The 17,587-nt window shown below is 51.9% G+C and overlaps 1 protein-coding gene across 1 annotated transcript in view; it reads left to right on the top strand.

Annotated features, from left to right (window-relative positions):
• Window positions 1–17,587, top strand: part of LOC144948618 (uncharacterized) — a 132,634-nt gene that overhangs the window by 77,915 nt on the left and 37,132 nt on the right. The gene's annotated exons all lie outside the window — the stretch shown is intronic.

Here is a 17,587-nt window from a genome sequence, read left to right as displayed (position 1 = left end):
TCAGCGGGAGGAGAAAGGGGACCGAGCCGCTCCCTCCTTTGTGAGGACAGCAGTGAGAGGAGAAGTGGAGTGAGAACAGATGGGAGACGCTTGGGACGTGCCGCCAGAGATGTCCGGAGGGCTACGTTGGAGAGAAAGTTCAGAATGATGAAGGAGGAGGGCCGCCTTTGAGACTTCCTTCACGGCGGGGGACACGGCAGAGGACGTCGCGACAAGTTGTCGTCGTGGACAAGGGAGAGCGTGCCGCGTTACCGTGGAGATGGAGACGGTGGAGAGAGAGGGAGAGAGAGAGGGAAGGAGGAGTCGGAAAGTGGACCCCATCTCGTGAGGGATAATAAGCAGAAGAAAGAAGCAGGGGGTGGAAGCGTTAATCCGGTGTTCGTCACTAATTTTCAGAGGAGAGAGGGAGGGGGGGCACTGTCGCCGATAAGACATCATCAGTGTGAGGGCCGCCGCACCATTTGAAACCGTTGGGGGTTGACGGCAGCATGATGATGATGATGGGCGTTTTCACTCGTTGTGTGTTGTCGGCGGGCGGCGCACGTCAGGGGCCGCACTAAAGGCCACCAAGGGGGCCGCCAGTGGCCCACGGGGCCTTGCGATGGAGAACTCTGCCTTATTTGTACATGCATTGTACTCTTAAACAGTGGTAGAGGGCAGCCGGGGGGTCGGTGGGAGCACTACTCCCCCCCCCCCTCCCCCGCTGTGGCCACACCGAGCTTTGGAGCAGCTGGCCGGAGTTTCCAAGGCGCTCCTGAAGGAGTGGCCTCAATAAACTAAAAAGAACCCCTTTAAAGTGGCAGACGCGCGCAGGGCTCAGGTGTGTGCGTGTGCGCGTGAGTTCTGCGCACGGGAGCGAACGAGTGCCCGAGCGTGCTCCCACATGTAGCGAAATGAGCCCCCCCCCCCTCCACCGGCCTCGGCCCATATGTGCGAGGCCACGCGCCAGAGGTAAATGTGAAGTTGGCAGCAAAGACGCAGCCCCTGAAATTGCTCGCTGATGCCGCCAGGCGGAAGGGCCTCCATCAGAGGCCACTCGATTTTGCCTTCGGTAATCTCGGCGGGGGCGGTGTTCGAAGCCGCCAAAAACGGAAAGTGGCGCTACGTTGTTTACAATAACAGACAGACAAAGGTACAGCCCTGAAATGACTTGTTCATCTCACTGTTGGCAGAAGGGCATGGTGGCCTACTCTTTCATGCTCGCCAGTGCTCGCTGAGCTGCATCGGCTGCTGGTTGGAAAACGAACACATGATACGGTCGCACTCATCACACACAAAGACGGTCACCTCATCGCGCGCTTTCAGATGCGCTGCTTTTACGGCCGTCGGGAACGCTCTTCCTTCCGATATTAGGAAGCCAATGGAGCTATGCACTTTTAAATCTAGATTGAAGACTAATTTCTCTAAAACTGCTTTTTGTGTTTAGCTTCACGCGTTTGGCTACGTAAGGCGCGAAAGAAGTTCAACACACACACTGTACGTACAGACAACTTGGAAAAGAGGGGAGTTACCCACACTTTACTCTGCCGCACGCGATCTGCCGATCAACTGGCTGTGGTGAATCCCCCATCACATTCTGGGTGGACAGATGCCTGGGGGGTGGTGGGGGTAGCGGGGGTGGTCGGTGGGGATTTTAAAAACTTGGCCACCAGCTCTCCGGACAGCCGCGTTGTCGTTCCGCACCGATGTCCAACGTTTCACGCCCACGCAGCAGAGCGCTCGCTGGCTGTACAGCACGACTGCGGAATATCCCATAACCACAAACTCGCGCTCCCCTCCACCCCCGGAGCGACGAGAGTTCGAGTCAAGAGTCAAATCCCCCCCCCCCACCTCCCGATCGCAAAGTCCAGCACGCTGGACCGTTTGACCGTTGACACCGCGGGCGGCAATCCCCGCCGACCCCGCCGCCGTGCCATAAAGCTGCCGAGCTCTCGCCTGGAGAACTTTCACTGCCCTGACTCCGCGATCGACGTTGTATCTGATCGATAAGGCAGCAGGCGGCCAGCGATTGGGCCTGCCCTGATCGGGTCAGGATTCAAGTGACAGGCCGTGTGGGCGGTTGTTTTGGACTCCCCTTAGGGGATTTTCTATAAATGAAGGACCCCTTTTGTTGGGTTTGTTTCAGGGGGGGCAGGGGTGGGTGGGTGGGTGGGGCGGGCGGTGTTGAGGTTTAGTTTAGAATACAAGTTTTGCAGAAGAAAAAAAATGTACTGTTAGAAAAACAGGTTGCTGGTGATGGTGATGGCTGAGGTCCAGTCAAAAAATAATCTGTTCGAGTGCTTATAGCGTGCAACAACAATTTATAAACTGTGTTCCCTCGGTTATTGTTTGAGAGAAAAATGTGGAAATTGGACGTGAAAACACATCGTGGGGGATTTTATTTTGTTACCCACATTGCTTGAGAAATCACAGCAAATGCTGTTAGGGTTAGAAACTCCCCCCAAAAAAACCTTCAAATAAAATGCCTGGGGATTTGTTGTTGTTGAACATACAAGTTGGTCGGCATATAATGAATGGGTTTTGCTGAAGGTCTTATCTCAGAAATGATTATGTTACACACTTTGCATAAATCACAGGCACACATACATACACACAGACGCTCATGCGTGATAAATGGAGAGTTTCACTGAGCCTGGATGGATGTGGAATATACATATTTTCAAATGACTGCTGAGCACAGACCCCTAAAGCCCAAAACGCCAAGCAGGCGGCAACACACAGCCACGCTAACTGTTGTAAGAGATAAGGGCTTAACATGTGTCTTGAATTGAGCGAGGTTATTATAAGAACTTATGGAAAGAGGGAAAGAGACGATAATGGGAGGGAATTCAAAGTGCAACAGTGTGAGGGAAGCGGCAGAAATAAAAGTGTTGTGACCTGCAGTGTGGTGAGTGTGTTGTGGTCACCTGCAGTGTGGTGAGTGTGTTGTGACCTGCAGTGTGGTGGGTGGGTGAGTGTGTTGTTGAGACCTGCAGTGTGGTGAGTGGGTGAGTGTGTTGCTGTGACCTGCAGTGTGGTGAGTGGGTGAGTGTGTTGTTGAGACCTGCAGTGTGGTGAGTGGGTGAGTGTGTTGTTGTGACCTGCAGTGTGGTGAGTGTGTTGTTGTGGCCTGCGGTGTGGTGAGTGGGTGAGTGTGTTGTTGAGACCTGCAGTGTGGTGAGTGTGTTGTTGTGGCCTGCAGTGTGGTGAGTGGGTGAGTGTGTTGTTGTGACCTGCAGTGTGGTGAGTGTGTTGTTGTGGCCTGCGGTGTGGTGAGTGGGTGAGTGTGTTGTTGTGACCTGCAGTGTGGTGAGTGTGTTGTTGTGGCCTGCAGTGTGGTGAGTGGGTGAGTGTGTTGTTGTGACCTGCAGTGTGGTGAGTGTGTTGTTGTGACCTGCAGTGTGGTGAGTGGGTGAGTGTGTTGCTGTGACCTGCAGTGTGGTGAGTGGGTGAGTGTGTTGTTGTGACCTGCAGTGTGGTGAGTGTGTTGTTGTGGCCTGCGGTGTGGTGAGTGGGTGAGTGTGTTGCTGTGACCTGCAGTGTGGTGAGTGGGTGAGTGTGTTGTTGTGACCTGCAGTGTGGTGAGTGTGTTGTTGTGGCCTGCGGTGTGGTGAGTGGGTGAGTGTGTTGTTGAGACCTGCAGTGTGGTGAGTGGGTGAGTGTGTTGATGTGACCTGCAGTGTGGTGAGTGGGTGGGTGAGTGTGTTGTTGAGACCTGCAGTGTGGTGAGTGGGTGAGTGTGTTGATGTGACCTGCAGTGTGGTGAGTGGGTGGGTGAGTGTGTTGTTGTGACCTGCAGTGTGGTGAGTGGGTGAGTGTGTTGTTGTGAGCTGCAGTGTGGTGGGTGGGTGAGTGAGTGTGTTGTTGTGACCTGCAGTGTGGTGAGTGGGTGAGTGTGTTGTTGAGACCTGCAGTGTGGTGAGTGGGTGAGTGTGTTGCTGTGACCTGCAGTGTGGTGAGTGGGTGAGTGTGTTGTTGTGACCTGCAGTGTGGTGAGTGGGTGAGTGTGTTGCTGTGACCTGCTGTATGGTGAGTGGGTGAGTGTGTTGTTGAGACCTGCAGTGTGGTGAGTGGGTGAGTGTGTTGATGTGACCTGCTGTATGGTGAGTGGGTGAGTGTGTTGTTGAGACCTGCAGTGTGGTGAGTGGGTGGGTGTGTTGATGTGACCTGCAGTGTGGTGAGTGGGCAAGTGTGTTGTTGTGACCTGCAGTGTGGTGAGTGGGTGAGTGTGTTGTTGTGACCTGCAGTGTGGTGAGTGGGTGAGTGTGTTGTTGTGACCTGCAGTGTGGTGAGTGGGTGGGCAAGCGTGATGTTTTGATCTACCGTTTGGTTATTCAATGCACGCAGGAATTTATGCTTCTATACTTTAAAAATAAGTTTTTATTGTTCGCGACTTGCTTACGTTTTCTCAATCTTGTACTCGTACCATATCTTGTGTTGTTGATGTCACATTTCTGACCTGCCCCTGCTTTTAGACATCTGTGAAAAAAAGATCTCCCTAGCTCATCAGTTTCCTCCAGGATAAAGAATGGGTTCTGATTCGGGTATGGATGAGACTCACAACGGGAGAGTCCTCAACGCGGGTGATGGGGGGTGGGGGTAGATGGGTGATGGGTGAGGGGGGGTGATGGGTGGTGGGGGTCGATGGGTGATGGGTGAGGGGGTGTGATGGGTGATTGGGGTGATGGGTGGTGGGGGTCGATGGGTGATGGGGGGTGATGGGTGAGAGGGGTGATGGGTGATTGGGGTGATGGGTGGTGGGGGTCGATGGGTGATGGGTGAGGGGGGGTGATGGGTGATTGGGGTGATGGGTGGTGGGGGGTGATGGGTGATTGGGGTGATGGGTGGTGGGGGTCGATGGGTGGTGGGTGTCGATGGGTGATGGGGGGTGATGGGTGAGGGAGGTGATGGGTGATGGTAGAAGACTGTAGGGGCAAGTGCTGTTAGCGAGCACCGACAAAGGCCGGCACGGCACACGAGGGGGTGGGTGGCCAACACCACGCCCGGCCGCCTTTGTCTCCCCAGTGGCGATGTTTACACACCGCACCGGGTACTCATTTGAGGCTGAGTCGACCTAGGGGAGGCGGCCCATGACCGGTTCAGATAATCGTCACCGGTGTTGACCGTGAGCGAGAATCGAACGCGCCATTCGCCACTAAGTGGCGGTGACGTCACCACGACGCTTGTGCCAGGCTACGTGCACCTTGAGGCCACGTGAGTGTCGAACGCCCGCTGGCAGGTCACGGGGCAGACCCAGGTGCCACGGGTCGACTGAGATGACTGAGATGACTGGCTGATGCACCACCTGTGCCCCCTACTGTGCCAACTTGCTGTGCTTTAGCCACCCGGCGCTCCGCTCGTTGTTGTGAGCGTCGCTCCTCCGCCCTCCGTTGTTGTTGGAGGGCGACTGCCTCCAACTACCCAGTAGCAGCGTCCTTCACGAGCCTCCTCCACAGAGGCCGATCTTGACACCGCTGGTACCAGTCATCGGCAAGTTCACTCAGCTCCACGTCCTCCTGTACCACATCACTCCATCTCTTCTCTAGCCCGTGCCGCGCCCGTTTAACCCCCTCGATCCGGCCGAACAAAAGCTGTTTAGGCATGCGGTGGCTGGGCATGCGGGCTACATGACCCAGCCAACGAAGTCTTGCCTGCCGGAGCTCACCGATGGGACTTTGCCCAGATCTTTCAAGGATTTGTGAGCTCCTCACACAATCCAGCCTGGTTAAACCCAGGATAGATCGTAGGCAGGCCAGCTGAAATGTTTCCAACCGGCGAAGATGCTCCATTAGGGGGGTCCACGTTTCGCAAGCGTAGAGAAGGGAGGGAATGACTGTGGCCGAGAAGACCTGAAGCTTCGTGCGGAGCGAGACCAGGTAGCTTCCACACAGCGTTACGCAACCGATGAAAAGATATTGCCGCTCAACTGATTCGGAGTGAGACCTCTGCTGTTAAACTGGAGCCGGTCATAAGCACACTGCCCAGATATGGGACACTCTCCACTCTCTCCACTACTGCCCCATCACCGATTGGGAGTTGTGGGGGTGGAGTGTCCAATGGTACAAAATACCCAGGTAGGTGCTTAGTTTTGGTGGGGCTGATGGTAAGGCCCCACCTCTTAGTAGCACGCTCCAGTCTCGGCAGCGGCGTCTCCAACTCCTCCTCTGAATGAGCAGCTATTACCAAATCATCGGCATACATAACGTGGTTGACCAATAGGGAGCCATCCCTTGATCGCACCCGGGCATCGATCAGCCTCCCATTATATCTGTACCAAATGAAAATTCCCCCGGTACAGCTATTGAAGGCTTCACGAACTACGTGGTCAAAATATATGTTAAATAATGTGGGAGCCAGAGGACATCCATGTCGCACCCCAAAGTGTACAGGGAAAGGCTCCTACTCCCGGCCACGTAGTTTTACCCGGGCCTGCTGACCATCATGAAGGTCCTTAATGATCGTGAGCAGAGGGTCAGGGACTCCGAAAACACGAAGAACAACCCAGAGCCCAGGCCTACTGATGGTATCATAGGCCTTGACCAGGTCAATAAAGCAGAGATGTAGGTCTTGTTGGAATTCCCTACACCTCTGCTGTAGCCTGGTGGGGCTACACACACGTGCACACACACACGTGGTACACACACGCACACACACTCACGCACACACGCGCAGGGACACACTCAGAAGCCTCTGGGCCACCTCTTTGAGGCCTGCGCGCCGCCTGACAGCTGCTGAGCTGCGACACGCGGATCCGTGACCCTGCGCTTTGTTCCGGGCCGGTGGGGGGAGTCGGTCGCCGTGGCAACGCGGGGCGGGGCGGGGTGAGGCCGGGGGTCAGGGGTCAACCGAGCAGCACTGAGCCTCTGCTTTTTGCCTTGGCTCAATGGGCTGTGATGAATTGCTGCATTGAGAAATGCAAACAGATTTGCTAATTAATGATGTACACACACTTGTTAAGCGCGGTGCAATCGTTTCGATGGGGGGTAGCAAGCCGACCAAGAACGTCTGGCAACTCAGCAGCATTCTAGATTTGAAGCTTTCGTGACTGCAAGGATTCATACGCTTAGGGTTTTTCGGTGACTTTACCGAAAAAACCTAAGAGTATGAACCCAGCAGCATTTGTCCAGCGAGCCTGACGCTGCTGATGAGACCCACAAGGGCGATAACAAGCAAAGAGTTTTCTTGCTCAAGAAAAAAAAATCAGAGCTGCTGGGATCGCATTGGTCTACGAAGCCAAATGTGTTTTATTTATATTCGGAGACAACATAATGGGGTTTTTCTTAAATATGCGTTTACGAATTAATGAGCTTAATTTTGACTCGGCCGACTGAGTTGCCCGAATATTTAATTTGTCTGAGAGAATGCGGGAGGCCCATCAGCCTGATTAGCATTTCTCGCTTGTGCAAACACACAGCACAGAAAATTTGCCAGCGATTAAATTACCCTCTATGTGTGTGTGTGACCGTGTGGGCAATTTAAGCATTTTAAAACTATTGCTACAAATTGCACGGTGTAATTTGCTTGATTACGCTGTGCAGAATGTAAATGCGCTTAGATGCATAACGGGCTTGTACTCGAAATGTAAGTGTGTAACCCTAAAGCAAAAGATAATGTTTTTAAAAAGTGAAACTCGCGACCCATTTCCGAGGTAAAATGTACCGCAGGGATTTGGCGGGAACTTCAGGCCTTTGTTTATTTTTTGAATGAAAGCCATTTCTTTAATTTCCTGCCCGAATACCAATATATATTACGCACACTGCGTGAACCGTGTAGGCTTGGCATTGCAGGTATATGACTACTAAGGGCCAGGTGTTTGGTTAAGGCTGTGCTTTATAAACCCTGGGAGCTTTGAACGTTGTATTTCACCACGTTCCAAGTTAGGACCTTCCAGCTGCGAAACGTAGCTGCGTGCGGGTCTCGCCAAGGCTTCTATAGGGTATGGATTTCGAGGATCAGCAGACGTGTTAAATATGCATGTGTTTGTGCAAAGTGCTGTCGGTGTGTTTGTGTTGGGATTTTTATGTTCGGGTAATACGAGCAAAGCGTATTCGTCCGACATAATGGGTGGGGGGGGGGGGTCTGTTCACGTAGCCTTGCCGATTTGATGAAGCGTCACAGTTCGATTCTGATGCCTGCTGTACATTTGGAGTTTGAATGTTCTGCTGTGGTCGCATGGGTTTTGCCTCCGGGTCCTTTGGTTTTTCGCTCCACATTTTAAAACATGCTTTGAGAGTTTACACTATGAGATCTCTTTTACCAGTGGCAAAATATAATAGTAGGTTTTTACCCTTTTAACTGGTACAAAACTGACACCTTTATTCAAGGCATCATGTTTGCAATGACCACAACACAAGTAGTCAAAAAAGCAAACAAAAAGAAGCAACTCTGATAAGGATGATAATATGCACTGTCCTTGAAGTTGATTGGCCCACACCCGAGAGATCTCATAGTGTAAATGCTTACCCCGAGCTCTCAATACTCTGATATTGCACTGTGTTTGAGTTGTACGCCTTCTGGTGTCATCTGGCCCTACACCAATGGGGACTAGGCTCTAAAGAAAGCCGTCTCGGGTGTGGGCCAATCAACTTCAAGGACAGTGCATATTATCATCCTTATCAGAGTTGCTTCTTTTTGTTTGCTTTTTTGACTACTTGTGTTGTGGTCATTGCAAACATGATGCCTTGAATAAAAGTGTCAGTTTTGTACCAGTTAAAAGGGTAAAAACCTACTATTATGCTTTGAGAGTATTTGTGCTGCAATAAATATCCACGTGATAAGCCACTTCGTTAAGCTATCAAATGTGGCCAGGTCGCTTCTAAAACAATTACTGTATAGCTCAGTGGGCCTTACCTGGTAAAATAAAAACAGTTAGTTTCAATAGTAATTATTACACCCCAAGTAAAGATTCATATTTATATATGTAGGGATGTGTATATGTCAAATTATAATAATTTATAGTTCTTTATTAAGTCACTGCTGGTTGAACGACTTCCCACGTCATGTCAGTCATGGAGGTTTATTTGACCATACTTCACCGTACGGGACATGATGCATGCACAGTGGTTGGTGTACTAACTATTGTGTGTGTATAAATATTGTATATATTAAATTATTGAATTTTTATTCAAAACTTTATTTAGAGTAGGGACAGACATACTATTCATAACAACCCTAATGAGTTCATTTAGAGTAGGGAGATATATTGTGGCATTCATATATAATATTTAAAAATACAAACGTACTGTAGAACATATAGAGAGAGAGAAATATCATGGACGTTGCTCATCGCCTTATCACGTTACCATATTTGGTCTACGTCTCAACTTGGTTGTGCGATAATAGAAACGCGATAGCCACGCACAGATTTGTCTCACAAAGGAAACTTCTCTCCCCATTCTACGAACGTTTTCTGTTTCCGTCGAGAGCGGGAATGCGAGACGGGACACTTTTTCAAACCCTCGACTTGGCCTGGTCAGAGGATTCTTCACGGGAAGCTACTGTGTTGCAAAAAAAAAACAATAAAAAAGCCTGCTAATTTTGTTTTAGACCATAAATGGTACGCAAACTTTTCTGATGTCTCTGCCCGGACCTGATCTGGAGGTGATTTTTTGAGGCCATGGGAATTTTATTAGTCGGCGTCGGCGGGTCTTGTGACCTTCCCGCTGTTCCCCATGGGTAGGGGAACCAATCCGTCGTGTAGAGAGAGCCTTGGGACAGACACTGAGGGCTGCTCTCTCTGCCACCCAACTCCTTTGGGACATTATCCAGGATTCATGTCTTCTCAGAACCCAGGCACCCCCCACCCACGAAAACGCACTGGTATGTTCATACCTGTCAACCCCTTATCAGTGCCTCCCTTATTACAAACCAATTCCGATCTTATTGGATTGGTTACCCCGTGCCCTTATAAATCTCAACGTTCATCCTACAAAGTCCCATCACAAGGGAGAAACACAAACAAATAGACATCACTATTTTTTGCCCGTATTGAAACGGCTGTACGCCTTATGGACCTAAAAACTCAATTTCCCTGTACAAAAATACGGTTTAAACCGTATGAGTTGACAGCTATGTTTTTTTTCCATCCCGATGTCTTCTCACCGATCTGATGCAGGGATGCCGGTGCTTAAAGGGCTGGGATTTGTGGGGCGAAGCTGAGGTGGGGAATGGGGTCACAGGGTCATCCAGATGGATCGGCCATATCCCACGTATCCCGGCGCTCCCAACTCTTTCCGCATGGAAAACTCATTTTGCTTCTCAGAAATTCATCCGATGTAAAAACAACGAAAAAAAAACATCAAAAAGACGACCGGCGGCGTCGGCAGACCTTAGCATATGACACCGCTGCGTGGCAAATCCATTACGTGCCACGTTGGTGATTTTTTCTCTCCCTCCCCCCCTCTCCGTCATCTATCTGTCACTTGTTGTGCCTGACTCCATTAAGCCTGGGAGCAGACAAGCAGAAGCCCCCCAAAAACCACATGAAACGGAAAATTCGTGCATTGTACAAAGTCGTTGCGGAACGTTGAAACAAAATAATAGGCTTTAACCCTTCTCCGGCAATAACACAGCCAGTGCACCAAATAGACACAGCACCTATTGCTAGGCATCGAGTCTGCATTCACCACACATCACGCTTGTGGTAAAACATTCAAACGAGCGTGGAATTCGGAATGCCGCCGCGGTGTGATGGTTAGCGCCCAGAGTTCGCCGGTTTGACACCGGTCTCCCGGCTAGGCGGTCGACACAATGGGTGTGCTTCTTAACCGCAACCTCCACCCCGCCTCTTTCCACCCAGCAGTTTAAATGCTTAACTGGGTTCACCACAGTTATAGTCGCTCGGCAGGGTGCACGTGGTGGGGCACTCCCACCTCTTCCAGGACGGACGTCTGGCGAGCACGGAAGAGGAGGCCAAAACACGAACCTCCAGGGGCTTTCTAGCACGGGGGGTCGTCCATCAGCAGGGGCATGGTGTTCTTGCAACCGCGCTTCACCTAACTTTAGAATTCCCAAGAACGCGAGCTGACATCTGTGCAAGCGGTACGGGGAGACCCCCAGCCTAGGGGGGTCGTTTTGTCAACGGGGGACAACGCCACCGCCGCCACCCATCCCGGACCGTGTCCGATCGATCGCAAGCATCTGCGGCGGAGGCGTCCACACACGCCGACTCCTGGCCTGATTTACGTCGAGGTCGTCGCAGTCCGGGATTATTTCCTGGGACCACCGCCCCGCATTTTTGCCGCGGAACATCGGCTCAGCTCTTGAGCTCTGAGCTCGTGATATGAGCGAAGGCAGCAGCAGCAGCGGCGGCTGGCGGTGGCGGCGGCGGCAGCCAGCCGTCCAAGAATGTGGCCACCGGGCAATTGTTTGACGTTCAGCCAGCCTTGTCGGAATGCGCGAACGAGCTTTTAAACAAAAGTTCACTCTGGATTCACCCCCCTGCCCGCCTCCCGTAAATGCTTTTAAGTGTCTTGTGCTATGAGACACAGCAGGGTGAGGTGCTCTGCCTGGTTTCTTTTTGTTGCTTTGGATTTGTGGGTTTCTTTTAATTAAGCAGACATGTACACATGCCCCCTCCCCCCAAAACCCATCCCTCAGCTTCGGGTGCCCTCGAAGTGCCCTCTTCCGTGGCTCGGCGAGCTCCGTGCGGAGTGCCGAGCGGGCCATCACGTGCGGCCGGAACGACGCGTCTCGTTTCGGGGGGGGAGCGAGACATTTTTTGTTCAAGTAATTATATTTGGACAGAGGCCCCTTACTTTGCTAATTTTAGCCAAATGTTCCGGGAAAAGTAATTGTAGAGGTCATAACAGAGAGCTTGGTGTAAGTAATCACGCTGGTTCATTTGTATGGGGGGGCTTTTCCATCTCCATAATTATCCAGCAAGCGGCCTTTGAGCGCCCTCTGGTGGAGCGGCAATGCGTTTCGTTAATCACCGCAGGCCGCCCCTACCACTCGCCCACTCGCACTGCAAGCTCACGGGAGGCCGTCCCCAGTTGTTTGCCGCACGTTGTTCGGGCACGATGTCCGACGTTTCGCTCCAAGTTCTTCTTCTTCGTTTCCTGAAGAAGTTCACCCAGCACGTGGAGCGAACCGTCGGACATCGTGCCGGAAAGCACACGGTACAACTCGAATAAAACTCACACATCGTTCCAGCTGTTCATCACCAGTCCACGCGAGGTGACAAATATTTAGCGATACCGGTTTCTGCGTACTCATAACAAAAAAAACGAACCGTGTGATGGTATGCTTCATCAAATAAGATCATCGGCTAATTCACTTTCGGTGGGACTTCAACTTAAGAAGTTTTGCCATGTCACGTGGGTGGTTACCAACGATTATTTGGTCTGGGCTCATGGACTATGAACCGTGAAAGCCCACACAGTAGTGGTACTAGGATCTTACTACACCTCGCCCGCCTCCCCCCCCGTGTGTAACCACATCAGCCAGCAGCAGTCCTCGGTTATCCGTCAAAACAGAGAAGGGCAGAGCGCGTGCGTGCGGTCGGTTGGGTTTTGGTTTCTGGCTGTGTGGGAGGGAGAGCTGCAGGTGGCGGGGGAGGAGGGGTCGTGGTGGTGTCAGGTGATGGCGATGTCGACGCTGGAGGTAGTCTGTCAGTGCAACAATCCCTACGTGGCTGGGTGGTCTGGCCACGGTTGCATTGCTGCGGGGCTTTGGCCCAGCGGTTGTGGGGGGGGGGCCCAGCGGTTAAGTTGGGTGGTCTCGTGGCGGCTGCCCCAGCGAATACAAATTAACTTTCGTCAACTCGGATCTGGGTGTCACATTGGCCAGGGCTTCAATTCTCCCGGTAAACCAGGAGGTGGTACGTTGTGGCTCGTAGCCACAGCCATAACGCGAGGTATGTTGGATGCTGGGTGCAAAAAAGTTAATATTTGCCCGGTGCCTGATCATCTGGAGTGGTAGGTGGCACGTGACTTAGCAGCCACAGCCCGAACGAGTGCTATTCTCCCACTATCTGTTTTTATTTTACCAGGTAAGGCCCACTGAGCTATGTAGCTCTTTCTCAGAAGCGACTATGGCCACAAATGATAGCCCAACGAAGTGGCTTATCATGTGTAAATGTTAAGCAACCAAATAATCTAAATGCATGGTTCTAAATTTGGTGGGAAAAACCAGAGGACCCGGATAAAAATCCACGCGACCACGGTGAGAACTTGCAAACTGCCAATATGCAGGCGTCAGGGTCGGGGTTGAACCCACGACCTCCTGCCTGCATACCAGGCAAGGGAGTAAACATCTCGCCACCCCGGCGCCTGTATGTGGTGTGCCGGCTGAATAAATCTTTTCGTGGTTTATTTCAAGCAGACAGACTCGGCAGAAATCAGGCCCTGGGCACGGCGGCAATGAGCTCGTTGCGTGTCGTCACCGAGCCCGCTGCGTATGCAGCCACTCATCAAAGCAATGAAAACAAAAAACTAATCTAATAAAAGAGGAAAAGAGATGAGAATAGGAGGATGGCTCAAGAAAACCGAATGTCCGTACAAAATCCTATTCTGCCGACCACACCAATCGCACTTAAACCACTTTTCCACTGGCACATCTGTGCTGAGTGAGTGGGGGGCCCTCACAGTAGGTTGGTTTTCCACTGGCTATTTTCCGTGCCGAGCCAGAACCAGACCTTGACACGTCGGCCTCAGAAGACATGTGAATCTGGCTCGGGCGGAGGGGGCCAAGCAGGGCCAGGGTGGGGCTAATCACACGATCAATGCGCGTGGCATCAGTGTGTACACCGCGAAGACGTTCCATCACCCACACGTGTCCCGACTCGTTCATCGCGTGTGACGTCAGCGGCACGGCTCGGCTCAGCTCAGCTTCTGCAGTGGAAAAACAAACAGACCCGCGTCGGGCTGGCCCGGCCCGGCTCACGGCATGTGGCTGGGTTGCACGGCGGAACAGAGACATCATTGCCCCTAACCCCATCGATCACTCCAACCCCATCGATCACTCCAACCACACCGAGCATGTTGAACCACACCGGCCACACTCTTCGCTCTGACGGACTGCAACAATTGTGCCGATCACCCAGACCGCGGTGGCACGATCGCGGGGCTCGGCAAGCCGGGAGCCACCAGCTCTCTCCCTCTCTCTCTCCCTCTCCATCCAGTAATCTCGTCGGCTGGCTTGTTTTAGCGAGCGGCGGTTTTTGGCCCGGCGCGCTACCATACATTCGCACATCAGGCAGGCCGAGTCTCGCCAGACATCGTTAGGCCCGGGTAATTAGTGCGACGTGAGTTTCGGCTGACTCTCCCCAGTGTGCCTTTTTATGTTACACCTCCCTAACTCCTCGCCCCGCAAGAGTTTCCTTTGTCGCGACGATAAAAATATCTCTCGTTCGCCCGTGTCCTGCACGAAGCATTTAGGGGGCATGTCTGCCCGGGAAAAGGAATTTATCTGCGATGACAGATAACCTTAACAATGTCACGTGAAAGAAAAAAAACGGAAATGCGTTGTGCTCGCCAGGATTTATCCCGTTCCTTGGAAGGTTTTTTTGTTTTCTCTCCCAAACCTATTTTTTTCTCGTGGGCAGCACAACGCAGCACAATGCAGTACAACGCAGCACTACGCAGCACAACGCATCCTAACATTTCAAAGCCACCGGTAATCTCGCCGGAACAACGGCGGCGAATCGTGCGAGACTTTATGTTTCACATTTCCGTTAAAGAACAAAAAAAAAGCGCCGCGTTTTGAAATGTGCGAGTGAAGGGAGTTGTTAAGTCTCGCGGTCAAAAAACGCGTCTCTTTGAGATCGCTTTCGTCTTTCTTCGCTTTTCTTCAAAGGGCCACATGTTTACGTGGATTTCTTTTGGAGAGGGAAATATAATATATATTTTTTGTTTGTTTGATATTTTTATTCGTTCCCAATTATTATTGAGATCCTGCAGCTGCGACTCTTTGCCGCCCGAGTTCAAAGTCCATGCTCAAGACTTCCCTTTTCTCCGCTGCCTATATTTGCCTCCTCTCTTTAAAATATTTAAAAGTACAAAGCATATGTGCGCCTCCTTTTACCCGCGATGCCCGCATCCCACTGCTGTAGCCAGTGTCTTGAGATGCGGTTGCGTTTTGCCGCTCTATAAATTCTAATTTAATTTTCATTGTAAACATCCTCTGCGGCGATATTATCTCTGCGGTTTTGTGTTTTCGGGTTGTTAGCGTGTGTTGTTCGGAGGTCATTTTTGTTGTTCTTCCTCAAACTCGGTTTGCTGAAGAAGCTTCCAGCACGCGGAGAGAAAAAACACGCCCGAGAGCTGTACGGCAGCGCAACCACAAACGGCCACGCTGCCCCTCTCATCGAACCGGCACCCCCCCCCTCCGTTACTGGTCACCGCCGTGGCGTCACTCCCCGTTATCGCGGCGAGCGTGTGGCGGGCGCCGGCGCTCGATCCGGGCTGGACGTTTCACCGGCGCCGAGCGGCGGGAAATCTTTTCGAGGGCGGCCATGCCATCGGTTGCAGACAGCGATGGCACGGCCGCGTCTGCGGGATTAGCGCTCCGCTGGACGGCGGAAGCCCCCTCCGCTCTTGTCTCTCCCGCTCATCTCCTGTTTTGTTCCGAGTTCTTTGTTTGGCGAGCTGCGACGCGGGGCTTGCGGGATTATCCCCGGTGGCACTTCACGCTCCGCTTGTTTCCCTCGCCTGATGCTGCTGCTGCTGTGGCTGTTTTTTTTCGGGGCAATGGGAGGGCGGCGAGAAGAGCCCATTTTTTTGGCCGCGGGATTATCGTTCCCGAATCGCCGCTCGCTCTGCCGCGCTCTCGGGACGCCAGGCGTCGGCGTCCACCGTTGCCGAAGTTTTGCCGGAAAGAGCGGCGCGCGGCTTTACCCCGTGACGTGCCTGGCCTGGAATGCACCCGCTCGCATGCGGCAGATTAAATCGCTTTTAATTAACGCTCGCCTGCCACTCGGCTTTAAAAAGGAAAAAGCACGAGAGCTCCCGAGCTTGAAAAAAGGACCGAGAAAGCGCGTGACTGTCAGGCCCGCGCCCCCCGGGTGCTGGATGCAAGCTCAGAAAGACGCGTGACCGCCGTCAAAGCAACAGCATAACAAATGCGGTCGTTGCTTGGATGTGGCCGCGGCGTACCGGGTCAGAGCACCGGACCTGCGATCCGAGCGACGCTACTTCGTTGCAGCCGGCCTCTGTTCGCCCGGCAGTGCAAATGGGTGCCCCACGGACGGTTGATTGCCAGGTCGCGTGTGGTGTGTGTATGTATGTTGAACTTCAATGTCGATTTAAAGCTTTCGTGACTGCAGGGATTCATCTTCTTGGTTCTTTCGGTAAAGTCACGTAGAAGGGAAATAATAAAAATAAAACATAATAAAATAATTCTCACGACGTTTCGGCCACAACGCAAGCAGCCGTCCTCAGGTGGAGAACAGGTCTGTTCTCCACCTGTTCTCCACCTGAGGACGGCTACTTGCGTTGTGGCCGAAACGTCGTGAGAATGATTTTATCATGTTTTATTTTTATTATTTTGTTATTTCCATTCTATGTTGAACTTGTAATCGGAGATGCTGCGGTGAAGTATGGGTATTCTCCCCTCTTCCAAGACGTCTGGCCAGCGTGGAATGGTAGGACAAACTATCCTCAAAGAGGGGGTTTTAGAGCTCCCATTAGTATCGGTAGATGCCTTTCCGCCAGCAGTTATATAAGTAAAGAATTGCAGGGCTGCACCTTTACCTTCACCTAAGTGTACCTGACTTGCTTGTGGCATCCTGTGATGCAAATTCAGTTTTGAAGGCTGTGTTGATGTTTCAAGGCTCTGGGAGAATCATTGTGGACCCCAGAGGCTTTCCGATGAAGGGCCCTCACTGGGGTTGCCACCTATGGTGGGTACAACAACAAAAAAACCCAAGGACATTTCATGGAGAATATCTCACAATCCAGAGGGGACTAACTACAATTAAATGTATTGTCTTGAGTTGTGTCTCATTTACGCAGCCGACAAAACGTGGGGATTTTAATGTGCTGGGAAGACTTGCAGATTCACTAGGACAGCAGCTACCTCTAAAAGGGTTTTTTTCCCCCTAGGACAGGGGTCGGCAACCAAAATAACAAGAAGAGCCATTTCTTTCCAATTCGGTACAAAATTCAGTATTTCAAGAGCCGTAATGCATCTGAGTACATACTGTGCATACGTACATATCGTCAAGAAGCAGCCCGTAAAGAGCCGCATGCGGCTCCGGAGCCGTAGGTTGCCGACCCCTGCCCTAGGACAACCAAGACACGTGACAACCCTGGCTCACACTGAAATCCCTCTCTATCTCCGTGTGGCTTCTCCACACAAACCATTGTCAACACATTTCCCCCCCCTCCCATCATAAAAAAATGTCGTTTACAAACCCATCTTTTTTTTTTGGTGACGAAATGTATTTATTTCGGGCTGAATTTGCGAATGCTTTTTGTTCAAATTATTCATCGCTTGAAAGAAAAAAATGCGCCCATTCACAGCGCTTTATCCGCATCGCTGCAGAATTCCCCAACACCGCGGTTTTGTGAGCTCGGCTCGGCACCGCGTGGCACAGCGTGGCCCCAGCTCCCCACCAAATATAAAAAAATAATTTAACTCTGCCTCCCTCCCCACTCCCCCCGCACAA

This window comes from Lampetra fluviatilis, chromosome 50 (assembly GCF_964198595.1).
Source record: "Lampetra fluviatilis chromosome 50, kcLamFluv1.1, whole genome shotgun sequence".
Taxonomy (NCBI): domain Eukaryota; kingdom Metazoa; phylum Chordata; class Hyperoartia; order Petromyzontiformes; family Petromyzontidae; genus Lampetra; species Lampetra fluviatilis.
The sequence above is the reverse complement of the archived record's forward strand: the minus strand, read 5'-3'. Positions and strand labels throughout refer to the sequence as shown.